Source organism: Mixophyes fleayi (assembly GCF_038048845.1).
Source record: "Mixophyes fleayi isolate aMixFle1 chromosome 4 unlocalized genomic scaffold, aMixFle1.hap1 SUPER_4_unloc_3, whole genome shotgun sequence".
NCBI classification, from domain to species: Eukaryota; Metazoa; Chordata; class Amphibia; order Anura; family Limnodynastidae; genus Mixophyes; species Mixophyes fleayi.
Window position 1 is genome coordinate 753,997 of NW_027445889.1, and position 22,578 is coordinate 776,574.

General features: G+C 39.4%; 3 non-coding genes across 3 annotated transcripts; all 3 read right to left on the reverse strand.

The window, feature by feature from the left end:
- Window positions 1-14,529: 14,529 nt before the first annotated feature.
- On the reverse strand, window positions 14,530-14,602 carry TRNAV-AAC (transfer RNA valine (anticodon AAC)). The gene has a single exon. It is a non-coding gene; the product is annotated as a tRNA-Val (tRNA).
- Window positions 14,603-17,480: 2,878 nt separating this feature from the next.
- TRNAV-AAC (transfer RNA valine (anticodon AAC)) lies at window positions 17,481-17,553 on the reverse strand. Its single transcript has one exon. It is a non-coding gene; the product is annotated as a tRNA-Val (tRNA).
- A 2,877-nt stretch (window positions 17,554-20,430) lies between these two features.
- TRNAV-AAC (transfer RNA valine (anticodon AAC)) lies at window positions 20,431-20,503 on the reverse strand. The gene has a single exon. It is a non-coding gene; the product is annotated as a tRNA-Val (tRNA).
- Window positions 20,504-22,578: the final 2,075 nt, after the last annotated feature.

The following is a 22,578-nucleotide window of genomic DNA, read 5'->3' on the forward strand; positions in this document are numbered from 1 at the left end:
GTATCCAGGGTCCCCATTTTCTAGTACTTCATTAGGGGTCCATCTTGGATGGTTGGTAACTTAGTAAAATCAGAATCCAGAGATAGTCCTTTCCCACCTTGTGTCTCATTATACCACATAGGTGTAGTATGATTAAATTCTGGTATAATTTCCTAAATTATGGGGTGCCGTTCATTCTGTGTGACATTCAGACATTTTTGTATGTGTCTCACAGTGATTAAAGTGGTTTTCTCACGCTGGGGAGAAGGACAGGGAATATTGTCGTATTTCGTTTTCATAATTTTTTGATCTTTTTATTTATTTTTTGTTTCATTTAAGTTTTACTCTTTTATTATTACGTTGTAGACCTAGTATAGTTACAAGATAAAATTTACTACTGATGTATTGGTGTTAAGGAAGATCTGATCTCAACCTGAACACCCATAGTTGACACTACAGTCAACTAGCTATCTCCCATCACTATATGCGGAAGTGCACAGACACTTACACATTTTGAACACAGCACTCCCATTGAGTGACTAGGAGGGAAATAGCCATATGAATCAGTTCTTGCCCACTCATTGGAGCCTTTGGCTGTCAGTGCAACCTCTACGTCGTCTCATAGCAATATGGCTGGTTTGACAACATAGAAAGACAGTGGTGAGGAAGTGTTGATTATGAGACTGATGCGCTACCTACTGTGCTAACGAGGCCGCTTCACTGTATGCACATAACGTTGAACAATGTTCTTCAATTCTATCTTCACTATTAACTAATTTTTCAAAGATGTTTTGTAATTCATAGTTATGTTTTGCTGCTGCTCTATAGTTAACTAATAAAATTAACCCCTTCCCGCTACAGGATGTAACGGTAATGTCTTGTTCAATTTTAGGCAGGGAGTTACGGCAAGTCACAGATCTCTGTGTCATGACCAAGAACAATGATGAGTGGTTCCTGGCAGATAAATGGCTTCCGCACACCATTCAATAAAGAAGCTGGGATGCAATGGTCGCATCCCCTTTCTATGTCTCCCTGAAACCTCATTGACATCATCCCTGTGACTTGTTCCTGAAAGACATAGAGAGGTTAGGTGCCCTACAGGAGCTATTGCTAAGATATACAGGAGGCGTATGGAAATGATTGTTAAATCATATAAGAAGTTGGATAGGTAGATGATGTTGCAATGACATTAAAAGTTCCTGTTGATACAACTATTTACAAGATGTTATATCAATTTTACATCTCACATGTCCTATATAAAAGGAGATCTAAAGCTTGTTTCTGCCCGGTTTCGAAACGGGGACCTTTCGCGTGTTAGGCGAAAGTGATAACCACTACTCTACAGAAACACCAGCTGTGAGATTTGTTGACCTCTGCCACTGTAATAGAGAGGGATCATTACTGACATTTAATGATCTGTATCTGGAATCAAATTGATAAAAGGATTTGATTATTTACACTGACTGTCTGCGGGTGTTATCCTACACACATCGAGGTATCCAGGGTCCCCATTTCCTAGTACTTCATTAGGGGTCCATCTTGGATGGTTGGTCACTTAGTAAAATCAGAATCCAGAGATAGTCCTTTCCCACCTTCTGTCTCATTATACCACATAGGTGTAGTATGATTAAATTCTGGTATAATTTCCTAAATTATGGGGTGCTGTTCATTCTGTGTGACATTCAGACATTTTTGTATGTGTCTCACAGTGATTAAAGTGGTTTCCTCACGCTGGGGAGAAGGACAGGGAATATTGTCGTATTTCGTTTTCATAATTTTTTGATCTTTTCATTTGTTTTTTGTTTCATTTAAGTTTTACTCTTTTATTATTCCGTTGTAGACCTAGTATAGTTACAAGATCAAATTTACTATTGATGTATTGGTGTTAAGGAAGATCTGATCTCAACCTGAACACCCATAGTTGACACTACAGTCAACTAGCTATCTCCCATCACTATATGCGGAAGTGCACAGACACTTACACATTTTGAACACAGCACTCCCATTGAGTGACTAGGAGGGAAATAGCCATATGAATCAGTTCTTGCCCACTCATTGGAGCCTTTGGCTGTCAGTGCAACCTCTACATCGTCTCATAGCAATATGGCTGGTTTGACAACATAGAAAGACAGTGGTGAGGAAGTGTTGATTATGAGACTGATGCGCTACCTACTGTGCTAACGAGGCCGATTCAGTGTATGCACATAACGTTGAACAATGTTCTTCAATTCTATCTTCACTATTAACTAATTTATAAGAAGATGTTTTGTAATTCATAGTTATGTTTTGCTGCTGCTCTATGGTTAACTAATAAAATTAACCCCTTCCCGCTACAGGATGTAACGGTAATGTCTTGTTCAATTTTAGGCAGGAAGTTACGGCAAGTCAAAGATCCCTGTGTCATGACCAAGAACAATGATGAGTGGTTCCTGGCAGATAAATGGCTTCCGCACACCATTCAATAAAGAAGCTGGGATGCAATGGTCGCATCCCCTTTCTATGTCTCCCTGAAACCTCATTGACATCATCCCTGTGACTTGTTCCTGAAAGACATAGAGAGGTTAGGTGCCCGACAGGAGCTATTGCTAAGATATACAGGAGGCGTATGGAAATGATTGTTAAATCATATATGAAGGTGGATAGGTAGATGGTGTTGCAATGACATTAAAAGTTCCTGTTGATACAACTATTTACAAGATGTTATATCAATTTTACATCCCACATGTCCTATATAAAAGGAAATCTAACATTTTTTTTCTGCCTGGTTTCGAACTGCGGACCTTTCGCGTGTTAGGAGAATGTGACAACCACTGCACTACAGAAACACCAGCTGTGAGCTTTGTTGACCTCTGCCACTGTAATAGAGAGGGATCCTTACTGACATTTAATGATCTGTATCTGGACTCAAATTGATAAAAGGTTTTGATTATTTACACTGACTGTCTGAGGGTGTTATCCTACACACATCGAGGTATCCTGGGTCCCCATTTCCTAGTACTTCATTAGGGGTCCATCTTGGATGGTTGGTCACTTAGTAAAATCAGAATCCAGAGATAGTCCTTTCCCACCTTGTGTCCCATTATACCACATAGGTGTAGTATAATTGAATTCTGGTAAAATTTCCTAAATTATGGGGTGCCGTTCATTCTGTGGGACATTCAGACATTTTTGTATGTGTCTCACAGTGATTAAAGTGGTTTCCTCACACTGGGGAGAAGGACAGGGAATATTGTCGTATTTCGTTTTCATAATTTTTTGATCTTTTTATTTATTTTTTGTTTCATTTAAGTTTTACTCTTTTATTATTCTGTTGTAGACCTAGTATAGTTACAAGATCAAATTTACTATTGATGTATTGGTGTTAAGGAAGATCTGATCTCAACCTCAACACCCATAGTTGACACTACAGACAACTAGCTATCTCCCATCACAATATATGCGGAAGTGCACAGACACTTACACATTTTGAACACAGCACTCCCATTGAGTGACTAGGAGGGAAATAGCCATATGAATCAGTTCTTGCCCACTCATTGGAGCCTTTGGCTGTCAGTGCAACCTCTACGTCATCTCATAGCAATATGGCTGGTTTGACAACATAGAAAGACAGTGGTGAGGAAGTGTTGATTATGAGACTGATGCGCTACCTACTGTGCTAACGAGGCCGCTTCACTGTATGCACATAACGTTGAACAATGTTCTTCAATTCTATCTTCACTATTAACTAATTTATAAGAAGATGTTTTGTAATTCATAGTTATGTTTTGCTGCTGCTCTATGGTTAACGAATAAAATTAACCCCTTCCCGCTACAGGATGTAACGGTAATGTCTTGTTCAATTTTAGGCAGGGAGTTACGGCAAGTCACAGATCCCTGTGTCATGACCAAGAACAATGATGAGTGGTTCCTGGCAGATAAATGGCTTCCGCACACCATTCAATAAAGAAGCTGGGATGCAATGGTCGCATCCCCTTTCTATGTCTCCCTGAATCCTCATTGACATCATCCCTGTGACTTGTTCCTGAAAGACATATAGAGGTTAGGTGCCTGACAGGAACTATTGCTAAGATATACAGGAGGCCTATGGAAATGATTGTTAAATCATATATGAAGGTGGATAGGTAGATGGTGTTGCAATGACATTAAAAGTTCCCGTTGATACAACTATTTACAAGATGTTATATCAATTCTACATCTCACATGTCCTATATAAAAGGAGATCTAATTCTTGTTTCTGTCCGGTTTTGAACCGGGGACCTTTCGCGTGTTGGGCAAATGTGATAACCACTACACTACAGAAACACCAGCTGTGAGCTTTGTTGACCTCTGCCACTGTAATAGAGAGGGATTCTTACTGACATTTAATAATCTGTATCTGGACTCAAATTGATAAAAGGATTTGATTATTTACACTGACTGTCTGAGGGTGTTATCCTACACACATCGAGGTATCCAGGGTCCCCATTTCCTAGTACTTCATTAGGGGTCCATCTTGGATGGTTGGTCACTTAGTAAAATCAGAATCCAGAGATAGTCCTTTCCCACATTGTGTCTCATTATACTACATAGGTGTAGTATGATTGAATTCTGGTAAAATTTCCTAAATTATTGGTTGCCGTTCATTCTGTGTGACATTCAGACATTTTTGTATGTGTCTCACAGTGATTAAAGTGGTTTCCTCACGCTGGGGAGAAGGACAGGGAATATTGTCGTATTTCGTTTTCATAATTTTTTGATCTTTTCATTTGTTTTTTATTTCATTTAAGTTTTACTCTTTTATTATTCTGTTGTAGACCTAGTATAGTTACAAGATCAAATTTACTATTGATGTATTTGTGTTAAGGAAGATCTGATCTCAACCTGATCACCCATAGTTGAAACTACAGTCAACTAGCTATCTCCCATCACTATACGTGGAAGTGCACAGACACTTACACATTTTGAACACAGCACTCCCATTGAGTGACTAGGAGGGAAATAGCCATATGAATCAGTTCTTGCCCACTCATTGGAGCCTTTGGCTGTCAGTGCAACCTCTAAGTAGTCTCATAGCAATATGGCTGGTTTGACAACATAGAAAGACAGTGGTGAGGAAGTGTTGATTATGAGACTGACGTGCTACCTACTGTGCTAACGAGGCCGCTTCACTGTATGCACATAACGTTGAACAATGTTCTTCAATTCTATCTTCACTATTAACTAATTTATAAGAAGATGTTTTGTAATTCATAGTTATGTTTTGCTGCTGCTCTATGGTTAACTAATAAAATTAAACCCTTCCCGCTACAGGATGTAACGGTAATGTCTTGTTCAATTTTAGGCAGGGAGTTACGGCAAGTCACAGATGCCTGTGTCATGACCAAGAACAATGATGAGTGGTTCCTGGCAGATAAATGGCTTCCGCACACCATTCAATAAAGAAGCTGGGATGCAATGGTCGCATCCCCTTTCTATGTCTCCCTGAAACCTCATTGACATCATCCCTGTGACTTATTTCTGAAAGACATAGAGAGGTTAGGTGCCCTACAGGAGCTATTGCTAAGATATACAGGAGGCGTATGGAAATGATTGTTAAATCATATATGAAGGTGGATAGGTAGATGGTGTTGCAATGACATTAAAAGTTCCCGTTGATACAACTATTTACAAGATGTTATATCAATTCTACATCTCACATGTCCTATATAAAAGGAGATCTACTTCTTGTTTCTGTCCGGTTTTGAACCGGGGACCCTTCGCGTGTTAGGTGAATGTGATAACCACTACACTACAGAAACACCAGCTGTGAGCTTTGTTGACCTCTGCCACTGTAATAGAGAGGGATCCTTACTGACATTTAATGATCTGTATCTGGAATCAAATTGATAAAAGGATTTGATTATTTACACTGACTGTCTGCGGGTGTTATCCTACACACATTGAGGTATCCAGGGTCCCCATTTCCTAGTACTTCATTAGAGGTCCATCTTGGATGGTTGGTAACTTAGTAAAATCAGAATCCAGAGATAGTCCTTTCCCACCTTGTGTCTCATTATACCACATAGGTGTAGTATGATTAAATTCTGGTAAAATGTCCTAAATTATGGGGTGCCGTTCATTCTGTGTGACATTCAGACATTTTTGTATGTGTCTCACAGTGATTAAAGTGGTTTCCTCACGCTGGGGAGAAGGACAGAAAAAATTGTCGTATTTCGTTTTCATAATTTTTTGATCTTTTCATTTGTTTTTTGTTTCATTTAAATTTTACTCTTCTATTATTCTGTTGTAGACCTAGTATAGTTACAAGATCAAATTTACTATTGATGTATTGGTGTTAAGGAAGATCTGATCTCAACCTGAACACCCATAGTTGACACTACAGTCAACTAGCTATCTCCCATCACTATATGCGGAAGTGCACAGACACTTACACATTTTGAACACAGCACTCCCATTGAGTGACTAGGAGGGAAATAGCCATATAAATCAGTTCTTGCCCACTCATTGGAGCCTTTGGCTGTCAGTGCAACCTCTACGTCGTCTCATAGCAATATGGCTGGTTTGACAACATAGAAAGACAGTGGTGAGGAAGTGTTGATTATGAGACTGACGCGCTACCTACTGTGCTAACAAGGCCGCTTCACTGTAAGCACATAACGTTGAACAATGTTCTTCAATTCTATCTTCACTATTAACTTATTTATAAGAAGATGTTTTCTAATTCATAGTTATGTTTTGCTGCTGCTCTATGGTTAACTAATAAAATTAACCCCTTCCCGCTACAGGATGTAACGGTAATGTCTTGTTCAATTTTAGGCATGGAGTTACGGCAAGTCACAGATCCCTGTGTCATGACCAAGAACAATGATGAGTGGTTCCTGGCAGATAAATGGCTTCCGCACACCATTCAATAAAGAAGCTGGGATGCAATGGTCGCATCCCCTTTCTTTGTCTCCCTGAAACCTCATTGACATCATCCCTGTGACTTGTTCCTGAAAGACATAGAGAGGTTAGGTGCCCGACAGGAGCTATTGCTAAGATATACAGGAGGCCTATGGAAATGATTGTTAAATCATATATGAAGGTGGATAGGTAGATGGTGTTGCAATGACATTAAAAGTTCCTGTTGATACAACTATTTACAAGATGTTATATCAATTTTACATCTCACATGTCCTATATAAAAGGAGATCTAACGCTTGTTTCTGCCCGGTTTTGAACTGGGGACCTTTCGCGTGTTAGGCGAATGTGATAACTACTACACTACAGAAACACCAGCTGTGAGCTTTGTTGACCTCTGCCACTGTAATAGAGAGGGATCCTTACTGACATTTAATGATCTGTATCTGGACTCAAATTGATAAAAGGATTTGATTATTTACACTGACTGTCTGAGGGTGTTATCCTACACACATCGAGGTATCCAGGGTCCCCATTTCCTAGTACTTCATTAGGGGTCCATCTTGGATGGATGGTCACTTAGTAAAATCAGAATCCAGAGATAGTCCTTTCCCACCTTGTGTCTCATTATACCACATAGGTGTAGTATGATTGAATTCTGGTAAAATTTCCTAAATTATGGGGTGCTGTTCATTCTGTGTGACATTCAGACATTTTTGTATGTGTCTCACAGTGATTAAAGTGGTTTCCTCACGCTGGGGAGAAGGACAGAAAAAATTGTCGTATTTCGTTTTCATAATTTTTTGATATTTTCATTTGTTTTTTGTTTCATTTAAATTTTACTCTTCTATTATTCTGTTGTAGACCTAGTATAGTTACAAGATCAAATTTACTATTGATGTATTAGTGTTAAGGAAGATCTGATCTCAACCTGAACACCCATAGTTGACACTACAGTCAACTAGCTATCTCCCATCACTATATGCGGAAGTGCACAGACACTTACACATTTTGAACACAGCACTCCCATTGAGTGACTAGGAGGGAAATAGCCATATGAATCAGTTCTTGCCCACTCATTGGAGCCTTTGGCTGTCAGTGCAACCTCTACGTCGTCTCATAGCAATATGGTTGGTTTGACAACATAGAAAGACAGTGGTGAGGAAGTGTTGATTATGAGACTGACGCGCTACCTACTGTGCTAACAAGGCCGCTTCACTGTAAGCACATAACGTTGAACAATGTTCTTCAATTCTATCTTCACTATTAACTTATTTATAAGAAGATGTTTTCTAATTCATAGTTATGTTTTGCTGCTGCTCTATGGTTAACTAATAAAATTAACCCCTTCCCGCTACAGGATGTAACGGTAATGTCTTGTTCAATTTTAGGCATGGAGTTACGGCAAGTCACAGATCCCTGTGTCATGACCAAGAACAATGATGAGTGGTTCCTGGCAGATAAATGGCTTCCTCACACCATTCAATAAAGAAGCTGGGATGCAATGGTCGCATCCCCTTTCTTTGTCTCCCTGAAACCTCATTGACATCATCCCTGTGACTTGTTCCTGAAAGACATAGAGAGGTTAGGTGCCCGACAGGAGCTATTGCTAAGATATACAGGAGGCCTATGGAAATGATTGTTAAATCATATATGAAGGTGGATAGGTAGATGGTGTTGCAATGACATTAAAAGTTCCTGTTGATACAACTATTTACAAGATGTTTTATCAATTTTACATCTCACATGTCCTATATAAAAGGAGATCTAATGCTTGTTTCTGCCCGGTTTCGAACTGGGGACCTTTTGTGTGTTAGGCGAATGTGATAACCACTACACTACAGAAACACCAGCTGTGAGCTTTGTTGACTTTTGCCACTGTAATAGAGAGGGATCCTTACTGACATTTAATGATCTGTATCTGGACTCAAATTGATAAAAGGATTTGATTATTTACACTGACTGTCTGAGGGTGTTATCCTACACACATCGAGGTATCCAGGGTCCCCATTTCCTAGTACTTCATTAGGGGTCCATCTTGGATGGTTGGTCACTTAGTAAAATCAGAATCCAGAGATAGTCCTTTCCCACCTTGTGTCTCATTATACCACATAGGTGTAGTACGATTGAATTCTGGTATAATTTCCTAAATTATGGGGTGCCGTTCATTCTGTGTGACATTCAGACATTTTTGTATGTGTCTCACAGTGATTAAGGTGGTTTCCTCACGCTGGGGAGAAGGACAGGGAATATTGTCGTATTTTGTTTTCATAATTTTTTGATCTTTTCATTTGTTTTTTGTTTCATTTAAGTTTTACTCTTTTATTATTCTGTTGTACACCTAGTATAGTTACAAGATCAAATTTACTATTGATGTATTGGTGTTAAGGAAGATCTGATCTCAACCTGAACACCCATAGTTGACACTACAGTCAACTAGCTATCTCCCATCACTATATGCGGAAGTGCACAGACACTTACACATTTTGAACACAGCACTCCCATTGAGTGACTAGGAGGGAAATAGCCATATGAATCAGTTCTTGCCCACTCATTGGAGCCTTTGGTTGTCAGTGCAACCTCTACGTCGTCTCATAGCAATATGGCTGGTTTGACAACATAGAAAGACAGTGGTGAGGAAGTGTTGATTATGAGACTGACGCGCTACCTACTGTGCTAACGAGGCCGCTTCACTGTATGCACATAACGTTGAACAATGTTCTTCAATTCTATCTTCACTATTAACTAATTTATAAGAAGATGTTTTGTTATTCATAGTTATGTTTTGCTGCTGCTCTATGGTTAACTAATAAAATTAACCCCTTCCCGCTACAGGATATAACGGTAATGTCTTGTTCAATTTTAGGCAGGGAGTTACGGCAAGTCACAGATCCCTGTGTCATGACCAAGAACAATGATGAGTGGTTCCTGGCAGATAAATGGCTTCCGCACACCATTCAATAAAGAAGCTGGGATGCAATGGTCGCATCCCCTTTCTTTGTCTCCCTGAAACCTCATTGACATCATCCCTGTGACTTGTTCCTGAAAGACATAGAGAGGTTAGGTGCCCGACAGGAGCTATTGCTAAGATATACAGGAGGCCTATGGAAATGATTGTTAAATCATATATGAAGGTGGATAGGTAGATGGTGTTGCAATGACATTAAAAGTTCCTGTTGATACAACTATTTACAAGATGTTTTATCAATTTTACATCTCACATGTCCTATATAAAAGGAGATCTAATGCTTGTTTCTGCCCGGTTTTGAACTGGGGACCTTTTGTGTGTTAGGTGAATGTGATAACCACTACACTACAGAAACACCAGCTGTGAGCTTAGTTGACTTTTGCCACTGTAATAGAGAGGGATCCTTACTGACATTTAATGATCTGTATCTGGACTCAAATTGATAAAAGGATTTGATTATTTACACTGACTGTCTGAGGGTGTTATCCTACACACATCGAGGTATCCAGGGTCCCCATTTCCTAGTACTTCATTAGGGGTCCATCTTGGATGGTTGGTCACTTAGTAAAATTAGAATCCAGAGATAGTCCTTTCCCACCTTGTGTCTCATTATACCACATAGGTGTAGTACGATTGAATTCTGGTATAATTTCCTAAATTATGGGGTGCCGTTCATTCTGTGTGACATTCAGACATTTTTGTATGTGTCTCACAGTGATTAAGGTGGTTTCCTCACGCTGGGGAGAAGGACAGGGAATATTGTCGTATTTTGTTTTCATAATTTTTTGATCTTTTCATTTGTTTTTTGTTTCATTTAAGTTTTACTCTTTTATTATTCTGTTGTACACCTAGTATAGTTACAAGATCAAATTTACTATTGATGTATTGGTGTTAAGGAAGATCTGATCTCAACCTGAACACCCATAGTTGACACTACAGTCAACTAGCTATCTCCCATCACTATATGCGGAAGTGCACAGACACTTACACATTTTGAACACAGCACTCCCATTGAGTGACTAGGAGGGAAATAGCCATATGAATCAGTTCTTGCCCACTCATTGGAGCCTTTGGCTGTCAGTGCAACCTCTACGTCGTCTCATAGCAATATGGCTGGTTTGACAACATAGAAAGACAGTGGTGAGGAAGTGTTGATTATGAGACTGACGCGCTACCTACTGTGCTAACAAGGCCGCTTCACTGTAAGCACATAACGTTGAACAATGTTCTTCAATTCTATCTTCACTATTAACTTATTTTTAAGAAGATGTTTTCTAATTCATAGTTATGTTTTGCTGCTGCTCTATGGTTAACTAATAAAATTAACCCCTTCCCGCTACAGGATGTAACGGTAATGTCTTGTTCAATTTTAGGCAGGGAGTTACGGCAAGTCACAGATCCCTGTGTCATGACCAAGAACAATGATGAGTGGTTCCTGGCAGATAAATGGCTTCCGCACACCATTCAATAAAGAAGCTGGGATGCAATGGTCGCATCCCCTTTCTTTGTCTCCCTGAAACCTCATTGACATCATCCCTGTGACTTGTTCCTGAAAGACATAGAGAGGTTAGGTGCCCGACAGGAGCTATTGCTAAGATATACAGGAGGCCTATGGAAATGATTGTTAAATCATATATGAAGGTGGATAGGTAGATGGTGTTGCAATGACATTAAAAGTTCCTGTTGATACAACTATTTACAAGATGTTTTATCAATTTTACATCTCACATGTCCTATATAAAAGGAGATCTAATGCTTGTTTCTGCCCGGTTTTGAACTGGGGACCTTTTGTGTGTTAGGTGAATGTGATAACCACTACACTACAGAAACACCAGCTGTGAGCTTAGTTGACTTTTGCCACTGTAATAGAGAGGGATCCTTACTGACATTTAATGATCTGTATCTGGACTCAAATTGATAAAAGGATTTGATTATTTACACTGACTGTCTGAGGGTGTTATCCTACACACATCGAGGTATCCAGGGTCCCCATTTCCTAGTACTTCATTAGGGGTCCATCTTGGATGGTTGGTCACTTAGTAAAATTAGAATCCAGAGATAGTCCTTTCCCACCTTGTGTCTCATTATACCACATAGGTGTAGTACGATTGAATTCTGGTATAATTTCCTAAATTATGGGGTGCCGTTCATTCTGTGTGACATTCAGACATTTTTGTATGTGTCTCACAGTGATTAAGGTGGTTTCCTCACGCTGGGGAGAAGGACAGGGAATATTGTCGTATTTTGTTTTCATAATTTTTTGATCTTTTCATTTGTTTTTTGTTTCATTTAAGTTTTACTCTTTTATTATTCTGTTGTACACCTAGTATAGTTACAAGATCAAATTTACTATTGATGTATTGGTGTTAAGGAAGATCTGATCTCAACCTGAACACCCATAGTTGACACTACAGTCAACTAGCTATCTCCCATCACTATATGCGGAAGTGCACAGACACTTACACATTTTGAACACAGCACTCCCATTGAGTGACTAGGAGGGAAATAGCCATATGAATCAGTTCTTGCCCACTCATTGGAGCCTTTGGCTGTCAGTGCAACCTCTACGTCGTCTCATAGCAATATGGCTGGTTTGACAACATAGAAAGACAGTGGTGAGGAAGTGTTGATTATGAGACTGACGCGCTACCTACTGTGCTAACAAGGCCGCTTCACTGTAAGCACATAACGTTGAACAATGTTCTTCAATTCTATCTTCACTATTAACTTATTTTTAAGAAGATGTTTTCTAATTCATAGTTATGTTTTGCTGCTGCTCTATGGTTAACTAATAAAATTAACCCCTTCCCGCTACAGGATGTAACGGTAATGTCTTGTTCAATTTTAGGCAGGGAGTTACGGCAAGTCACAGATCCCTGTGTCATGACCAAGAACAATGATGAGTGGTTCCTGGCAGATAAATGGCTTCCGCACACCATTCAATAAAGAAGCTGGGATGCAATGGTCGCATCCCCTTTCTTTGTCTCCCTGAAACCTCATTGACATCATCCCTGTGACTTGTTCCTGAAAGACATAGAGAGGTTAGGTGCCCGACAGGAGCTATTGCTAAGATATACAGGAGGCCTATGGAAATGATTGTTAAATCATATATGAAGGTGGATAGGTAGATGGTGTTGCAATGACATTAAAAGTTCCTGTTGATACAACTATTTACAAGATGTTTTATCAATTTTACATCTCACATGTCCTATATAAAAGGAGATCTAATGCTTGTTTCTGCCCGGTTTCGAACTGGGGACCTTTTGTGTGTTAGGCGAATGTGATAACCACTACACTACAGAAACACCAGCTGTGAGCTTTGTTGACTTTTGCCACTGTAATAGAGAGGGATCCTTACTGACATTTAATGATCTGTATCTGGACTCAAATTGATAAAAGGATTTGATTATTTACACTGACTGTCTGAGGGTGTTATCCTACACACATCGAGGTATCCAGGGTCCCCATTTCCTAGTACTTCATTAGGGGTCCATCTTGGATGGTTGGTCACTTAGTAAAATCAGAATCCAGAGATAGTCCTTTCCCACCTTGTGTCTCATTATACCACATAGGTGTAGTACGATTGAATTCTGGTATAATTTCCTAAATTATGGGGTGCCGTTCATTCTGTGTGACATTCAGACATTTTTGTATGTGTCTCACAGTGATTAAGGTGGTTTCCTCACGCTGGGGAGAAGGACAGGGAATATTGTCGTATTTTGTTTTCATAATTTTTTGATCTTTTCATTTGTTTTTTGTTTCATTTAAGTTTTACTCTTTTATTATTCTGTTGTACACCTAGTATAGTTACAAGATCAAATTTACTATTGATGTATTGGTGTTAAGGAAGATCTGATCTCAACCTGAACACCCATAGTTGACACTACAGTCAACTAGCTATCTCCCATCACTATATGCGGAAGTGCACAGACACACATTTTGAACACAGCACTCCCATTGAGTGACTAGGAGGGAAATAGCCATATGAATCAGTTCTTGCCCACTCATTGGAGCCTTTGGTTGTCAGTGCAACCTCTACGTCGTCTCATAGCAATATGGCTGGTTTGACAACATAGAAAGACAGTGGTGAGGAAGTGTTGATTATGAGACTGACGCGCTACCTACTGTGCTACCAAGGCCGCTTCACTGTAAGCACATAACGTTGAACAATGTTCTTCAATTCTATCTTCACTATTAACTTATTTTTAAGAAGATGTTTTCTAATTCATAGTTATGTTTTGCTGCTGCTCTATGGTTAACTAATAAAATTAACCCCTTCCCGCTACAGGATGTAACGGTAATGTCTTGTTCAATTTTAGGCATGGAGTTACGGCAAGTCACAGATCCCTGTGTCATGACCAAGAACAATGATGAGTGGTTCCTGGCAGATAAATGGCTTCCGCACACCATTCAATAAAGAAGCTGGGATGCAATGGTCGCATCCCCTTTCTTTGTCTCCCTGAAACCTCATTGACATCATCCCTGTGACTTGTTCCTGAAAGACATAGAGAGGTTAGGTGCCCGACAGGAGCTATTGCTAAGATATACAGGAGGCCTATGGAAATGATTGTTAAATCATATATGAAGGTGGATAGGTAGATGGTGTTGCAATGACATCAAAAGTTCCTGTTGATACAACTATTTACAAGAAGTTTTATCAATTTTACATCTCACATGTCCTATATAAAAGGAGATCTAATGCTTGTTTCTGCCCGGTTTCGAACTGGGGACCTTTCGCGTGTTAGGCAAATGTGATAACCACTACACTACAGAAACACCAGCTGTGAGCTTTGTTGACCTTTGCCACTGTAATAGAGAGGGATCCTTACTGACATTTAATGATCTGTATTTGGACTCAAATTGATAAAAGGATTTGATTATTTACACTGACTGTCTGAGGGTGTTATCCTACACACATCGAGGTATCCAGGGTCCCCATTTCCTAGTACTTCATTAGGGGTCCATCTTGGATGGTTGGTCACTTAGTAAAATCAGAATCCAGAGATAGTCCTTTCCCACCTTGTGTCTCATTATACCACATAGGTGTAATATGATTGAATTCTGGTATAATTTCCTAAATTATGGGGTGCCGTTCATTCTGTGTGACATTCAGACATTTTTGTATGTGTCTCACAGTGATTAAAGTGGTTTCCTCATGCTGGGGAGAAGGACAGGGAATATTGTCGTATTTCGTTTTCATAATTTTTTGATCTTTTCATTTGTTTTTTATTTCATTTAAGTTTTACTCTTTTATTATTCTGTTGTAGACCTAGTATAGTTACAAGATCAAATTTACTATTGATGTATTGGTGTTAAGGAAGATCTGATCTCAACCTGAACACCCATAGTTGACACTACAGTCAACTAGCTATCTCCCATCACTATATGCGGAAGTGCACAGACACTTACACATTTTGAACACAGCACTCCCATTGAGTGACTAGGAGGGAAATAGCCATATGAATCAGTTCTTGCCCACTCATTGGAGCCTCTGGCTGTCAGTGCAACCTCTAAGTCGTCTCATAGCAATATGGCTGGTTTGACAACATAGAAAGACAGTGGTGAGGAAGTGTTGATTATGAGACTGACGTGCTACCTACTGTGCTAACGAGGCCGCTTCACTGTATGCACATAACGTTGAACAATGTTCTTCAATTCTATCTTCACTATTAATTAATTTATAAGAAGATGTTTTGTAATTCATAGTTATGTTTGGCTGCTGCTCTATGGTTAACTAATAAAATTAACCCCTTCCCGCTACAGGATGTAACGGTAATGTCTTGTTCAATTTTAGGCAGGGAGTTACGGCAAGTCACAGATGCCTGTGTCATGACCAAGAACAATGATGAGTGGTTCCTGGCAGATAAATGGCTTCCGCACACCATTCAATAAAGAAGCTGGGATGCAATGGTCGCATCCCCTTTCTATGTCTCCCTGAAACCTCATTGACATCATCCCTGTGACTTGTTCCTGAAAGACATAGAGAGGTTAGGTGCCCGACAGGAGCTATTGCTAAGATATACAGGAGGCGTATGGAAATGATTGTTAAATCATATATGAAGGTGGATAGGTAGATGGTGTTGCAATGACATTAAAAGTTCCCGTTGATACAACTATTTACAAGATGTTATATCAATTCTACATCTTACATGTCCTATATAAAAAGGAGATCTAATTCTTGTTTCTGTTGGGTTTTGAAACAGGGACCTTTCGCGTGTTAGGCAAATGTGATAACCACTACACTACAGAAACACCAGCTGTGAGCTTTGTTGACCTCTGCCATTGTAATAGAGAGGGATCCTTACTGACATTTAATGATCTGTATCTGGACTCAAATTGATAAAAGGATTTGATTATTTACACTGACTGTCTGAGGGTGTTATCCTACACACATTGAGGTATCCAGGGTCCCCATTTCCTAGTACTTCATTAGGGGTCCATCTTGGATGGTTGGTCACTTAGTAAAATCAGAATCCAGAGATAGTCCTTTCCCACCTTATGTCTCATTATACCACATAGGTGTAGTATGATTGAATTCTGGTATAATTTCCTAAATTATGGGGTGCCGTTCATTCTGTGTGACATTCAGACATTTTTGTATGTGTCTCACAGTGATTAAGGTGGTTTCCTCACGCTGGGGAGAAGGACAGGGAATATTGTCGTATTTTGTTTTCATAATTTTTTAATCTTTTCATTTGTTTTTTGTTTCATTTAAGTTTTACTCTTTTATTATTCTGTTGTACACCTAGTATAGTTACAAGATCAAATTTACTATTGATGTATTGGTGTTAAGGAAGATCTGATCTCAACCTGAACACCCATAGTTGACACTACAGTCAACTAGCTATCTCCCATCACTATATGCGGAAGTGCACAGACACTTACACATTTTGAACACAGCACTCCCATTGAGTGACTAGGAGGGAAATAGCCATATGAATCAGTTCTTGCCCACTCATTGGAGCCTTTGGTTGTCAGTGCAACCTCTACGTCGTCTCATAGCAATATGGCTGGTTTGACAACATAGAAAGACAGTGGTGAGGAAGTGTTGATTATGAGACTGACGCGCTACCTACTGTGCTAACGAGGCCGCTTCACTGTATGCACATAACGTTGAACAATGTTCTTCAATTCTATCTTCACTATTAACTAATTTATAAGAAGATGTTTTGTTATTCATAGTTATGTTTTGCTGCTGCTCTATGGTTAACTAATAAAATTAACCCCTTCCCGCTACAGGATATAACGGTAATGTCTTGTTCAATTTTAGGCAGGGAGTTACGGCAAGTCACAGATCCCTGTGTCATGACCAAGAACAATGATGAGTGGTTCCTGGCAGATAAATGGCTTCCGCACACCATTCAATAAAGAAGCTGGGATGCAATGGTCGCATCCCCTTTCTATGTCTCCCTGAAACCTCATTGACATCATCCCTGTGACTTGTTCCTGAAAGACATAGAGAGGTTAGGTGCCCGACAGGAGCTATTGCTAAGATATACAGGAGGCGTATGGAAATGATTGTTAAATCATATATGAAGGTGGATAGGTAGATGGTGTTGCAATGACATTAAAAGTTCCCGTTGATACAACTATTTACAAGATGTTATATCAATTCTACATCTCACATGTCCTATATAAAAGGAGATCTAATTCTTGTTTCTGTCCGGTTTTGAACCGGGGACCTTTCGCGTGTTAGGCGAATGTGATAACCACTACACTACAGAAACACCAGCTGTGAGTTTTGTTGACCTCTGCCACTGTAATAGAGAGGGATCCTTACTGACATTTAATGATCTGTATCTGGACTCAAATTGATAAAAGGATTTGATTATTTACACTGACTGTCTGAGGGTGTTATCCTACACACATCGAGGTATCCAGGGTCCCCATTTCCTAGTACTTCATTAGGGGTCCATCTTGGATGGTTGGTCACTTAGTAAAATCAGAATCCAGAGATAGTCCTTTCCCACCTTATGTCTCATTATACCACATAGGTGTAGTATGATTGAATTCTGGTATAATTTCCTAAATTATGGGGTGCCGTTCATTCTGTGTGACATTCAGACATTTTTGTATGTGTCTCACAGTGATTAAAAAGGTTTCCTCACGCTGGGGAGAAGGACAGGGAATATTGTCGTATTTCGTTTTCATAATTTTTTGATCTTTTCATTTGTTTTTTGTTTCATTTAAATTTTACTCTTCTATTATTCTGTTGTAGACCTAGTATAGTTACAAGATCAAATTTACTATTGATGTATTGGTGTTAAGGAAGATCTGATCTCAACCTGAACACCCATAGTTGACACTACAGTCAACTAGCTATCTCCCATCACTATATGCGGAAGTGCACAGACACTTACACATTTTGAACACAGCACTCCCATTGAGTGACTAGGAGGGAAATAGCCATATGAATCAGTTCTTGCCCACTCATTGGAGCCTTTGGCTGTCAGTGCAACCTCTACGTCGTCTCATAGCAATATGGCTGGTTTGACAACATAGAAAGACAGTGGTGAGGAAGTGTTGATTATGAGACTGACGCGCTACCTACTGTGCTAACAAGGCCGCTTCACTGTAAGCACATAACGTTGAACAATGTTCTTCAATTCTATCTTCACTATTAACTTATTTTTAAGAAGATGTTTTCTAATTCATAGTTATGTTTTGCTGCTGCTCTATGGTTAACTAATAAAATTAACCCCTTCCCGCTACAGGATGTAACGGTAATGTCTTGTTCAATTTTAGGCAGGGAGTTACGGCAAGTCACAGATCCCTGTGTCATGACCAAGAACAATGATGAGTGGTTCCTGGCAGATAAATGGCTTCCGCACACCATTCAATAAAGAAGCTGGGATGCAATGGTCGCATCCCCTTTCTTTGTCTCCCTGAAACCTCATTGACATCATCCCTGTGACTTGTTCCTGAAAGACATAGAGAGGTTAGGTGCCCGACAGGAGCTATTGCTAAGATATACAGGAGGCCTATGGAAATGATTGTTAAATCATATATGAAGGTGGATAGGTAGATGGTGTTGCAATGACATTAAAAGTTCCTGTTGATACAACTATTTACAAGATGTTTTATCAATTTTACATCTCACATGTCCTATATAAAAGGAGATCTAATGCTTGTTTCTGCCCGGTTTCGAACTGGGGACCTTTTGTGTGTTAGGCGAATGTGATAACCACTACACTACAGAAACACCAGCTGTGAGCTTTGTTGACTTTTGCCACTGTAATAGAGAGGGATCCTTACTGACATTTAATGATCTGTATCTGGACTCAAATTGATAAAAGGATTTGATTATTTACACTGACTGTCTGAGGGTGTTATCCTACACACATCGAGGTATCCAGGGTCCCCATTTCCTAGTACTTCATTAGGGGTCCATCTTGGATGGTTGGTCACTTAGTAAAATCAGAATCCAGAGATAGTCCTTTCCCACCTTGTGTCTCATTATACCACATAGGTGTAGTACGATTGAATTCTGGTATAATTTCCTAAATTATGGGGTGCCGTTCATTCTGTGTGACATTCAGACATTTTTGTATGTGTCTCACAGTGATTAAGGTGGTTTCCTCACGCTGGGGAGAAGGACAGGGAATATTGTCGTATTTTGTTTTCATAATTTTTTGATCTTTTCATTTGTTTTTTGTTTCATTTAAGTTTTACTCTTTTATTATTCTGTTGTACACCTAGTATAGTTACAAGATCAAATTTACTATTGATGTATTGGTGTTAAGGAAGATCTGATCTCAACCTGAACACCCATAGTTGACACTACAGTCAACTAGCTATCTCCCATCACTATATGCGGAAGTGCACAGACACTTACACATTTTGAACACAGCACTCCCATTGAGTGACTAGGAGGGAAATAGCCATATGAATCAGTTCTTGCCCACTCATTGGAGCCTTTGGTTGTCAGTGCAACCTCTACGTCGTCTCATAGCAATATGGCTGGTTTGACAACATAGAAAGACAGTGGTGAGGAAGTGTTGATTATGAGACTGACGCGCTACCTACTGTGCTAACAAGGCCGCTTCACTGTAAGCACATAACGTTGAACAATGTTCTTCAATTCTATCTTCACTATTAACTTATTTTTAAGAAGATGTTTTCTAATTCATAGTTATGTTTTGCTGCTGCTCTATGGTTAACTAATAAAATTAACCCCTTCCCGCTACAGGATGTAACGGTAATGTCTTGTTCAATTTTAGGCATGGAGTTACGGCAAGTCACAGATCCCTGTGTCATGACCAAGAACAATGATGAGTGGTTCCTGGCAGATAAATGGCTTCCGCACACCATTCAATAAAGAAGCTGGGATGCAATGGTCGCATCCCCTTTCTTTGTCTCCCTGAAACCTCATTGACATCATCCCTGTGACTTGTTCCTGAAAGACATAGAGAGGTTAGGTGCCCGACAGGAGCTATTGCTAAGATATACAGGAGGCCTATGGAAATGATTGTTAAATCATATATGAAGGTGGATAGGTAGATGGTGTTGCAATGACATCAAAAGTTCCTGTTGATACAACTATTTACAAGATGTTTTATCAATTTTACATCTCACATGTCCTATATAAAAGGAGATCTAATGCTTGTTTCTGCCCGGTTTCGAACTGGGGACCTTTCGCGTGTTAGGCAAATGTGATAACCACTACACTACAGAAACACCAGCTGTGAGCTTTGTTGACCTTTGCCACTGTAATAGAGAGGGATCCTTACTGACATTTAATGATCTGTATTTGGACTCAAATTGATAAAAGGATTTGATTATTTACACTGACTGTCTGAGGGTGTTATCCTACACACATCGAGGTATCCAGGGTCCCCATTTCCTAGTACTTCATTAGGGGTCCATCTTGGATGGTTGGTCACTTAGTAAAATCAGAATCCAGAGATAGTCCTTTCCCACCTTGTGTCTCATTATACCACATAGGTGTAATATGATTGAATTCTGGTATAATTTCCTAAATTATGGGGTGCCGTTCATTCTGTGTGACATTCAGACATTTTTGTATGTGTCTCACAGTGATTAAAGTGGTTTCCTCATGCTGGGGAGAAGGACAGGGAATATTGTCGTATTTCGTTTTCATAATTTTTTGATCTTTTCATTTGTTTTTTATTTCATTTAAGTTTTACTCTTTTATTATTCTGTTGTAGACCTAGTATAGTTACAAGATCAAATTTACTATTGATGTATTGGTGTTAAGGAAGATCTGATCTCAACCTGAACACCCATAGTTGACACTACAGTCAACTAGCTATCTCCCATCACTATATGCGGAAGTGCACAGACACTTACACATTTTGAACACAGCACTCCCATTGAGTGACTAGGAGGGAAATAGCCATATGAATCAGTTCTTGCCCACTCATTGGAGCCTCTGGCTGTCAGTGCAACCTCTAAGTCGTCTCATAGCAATATGGCTGGTTTGACAACATAGAAAGACAGTGGTGAGGAAGTGTTGATTATGAGACTGACGTGCTACCTACTGTGCTAACGAGGCCGCTTCACTGTATGCACATAACGTTGAACAATGTTCTTCAATTCTATCTTCACTATTAATTAATTTATAAGAAGATGTTTTGTAATTCATAGTTATGTTTGGCTGCTGCTCTATGGTTAACTAATAAAATTAACCCCTTCCCGCTACAGGATGTAACGGTAATGTCTTGTTCAATTTTAGGCAGGGAGTTACGGCAAGTCACAGATGCCTGTGTCATGACCAAGAACAATGATGAGTGGTTCCTGGCAGATAAATGGCTTCCGCACACCATTCAATAAAGAAGCTGGGATGCAATGGTCGCATCCCCTTTCTATGTCTCCCTGAAACCTCATTGACATCATCCCTGTGACTTGTTCCTGAAAGACATAGAGAGGTTAGGTGCCCGACAGGAGCTATTGCTAAGATATACAGGAGGCGTATGGAAATGATTGTTAAATCATATATGAAGGTGGATAGGTAGATGGTGTTGCAATGACATTAAAAGTTCCCGTTGATACAACTATTTACAAGATGTTATATCAATTCTACATCTTACATGTCCTATATAAAAAGGAGATCTAATTCTTGTTTCTGTTGGGTTTTGAAACAGGGACCTTTCGCGTGTTAGGCAAATGTGATAACCACTACACTACAGAAACACCAGCTGTGAGCTTTGTTGACCTCTGCCATTGTAATAGAGAGGGATCCTTACTGACATTTAATGATCTGTATCTGGACTCAAATTGATAAAAGGATTTGATTATTTACACTGACTGTCTGAGGGTGTTATCCTACACACATTGAGGTATCCAGGGTCCCCATTTCCTAGTACTTCATTAGGGGTCCATCTTGGATGGTTGGTCACTTAGTAAAATCAGAATCCAGAGATAGTCCTTTCCCACCTTATGTCTCATTATACCACATAGGTGTAGTATGATTGAATTCTGGTATAATTTCCTAAATTATGGGGTGCCGTTCATTCTGTGTGACATTCAGACATTTTTGTATGTGTCTCACAGTGATTAAGGTGGTTTCCTCACGCTGGGGAGAAGGACAGGGAATATTGTCGTATTTTGTTTTCATAATTTTTTAATCTTTTCATTTGTTTTTTGTTTCATTTAAGTTTTACTCTTTTATTATTCTGTTGTACACCTAGTATAGTTACAAGATCAAATTTACTATTGATGTATTGGTGTTAAGGAAGATCTGATCTCAACCTGAACACCCATAGTTGACACTACAGTCAACTAGCTATCTC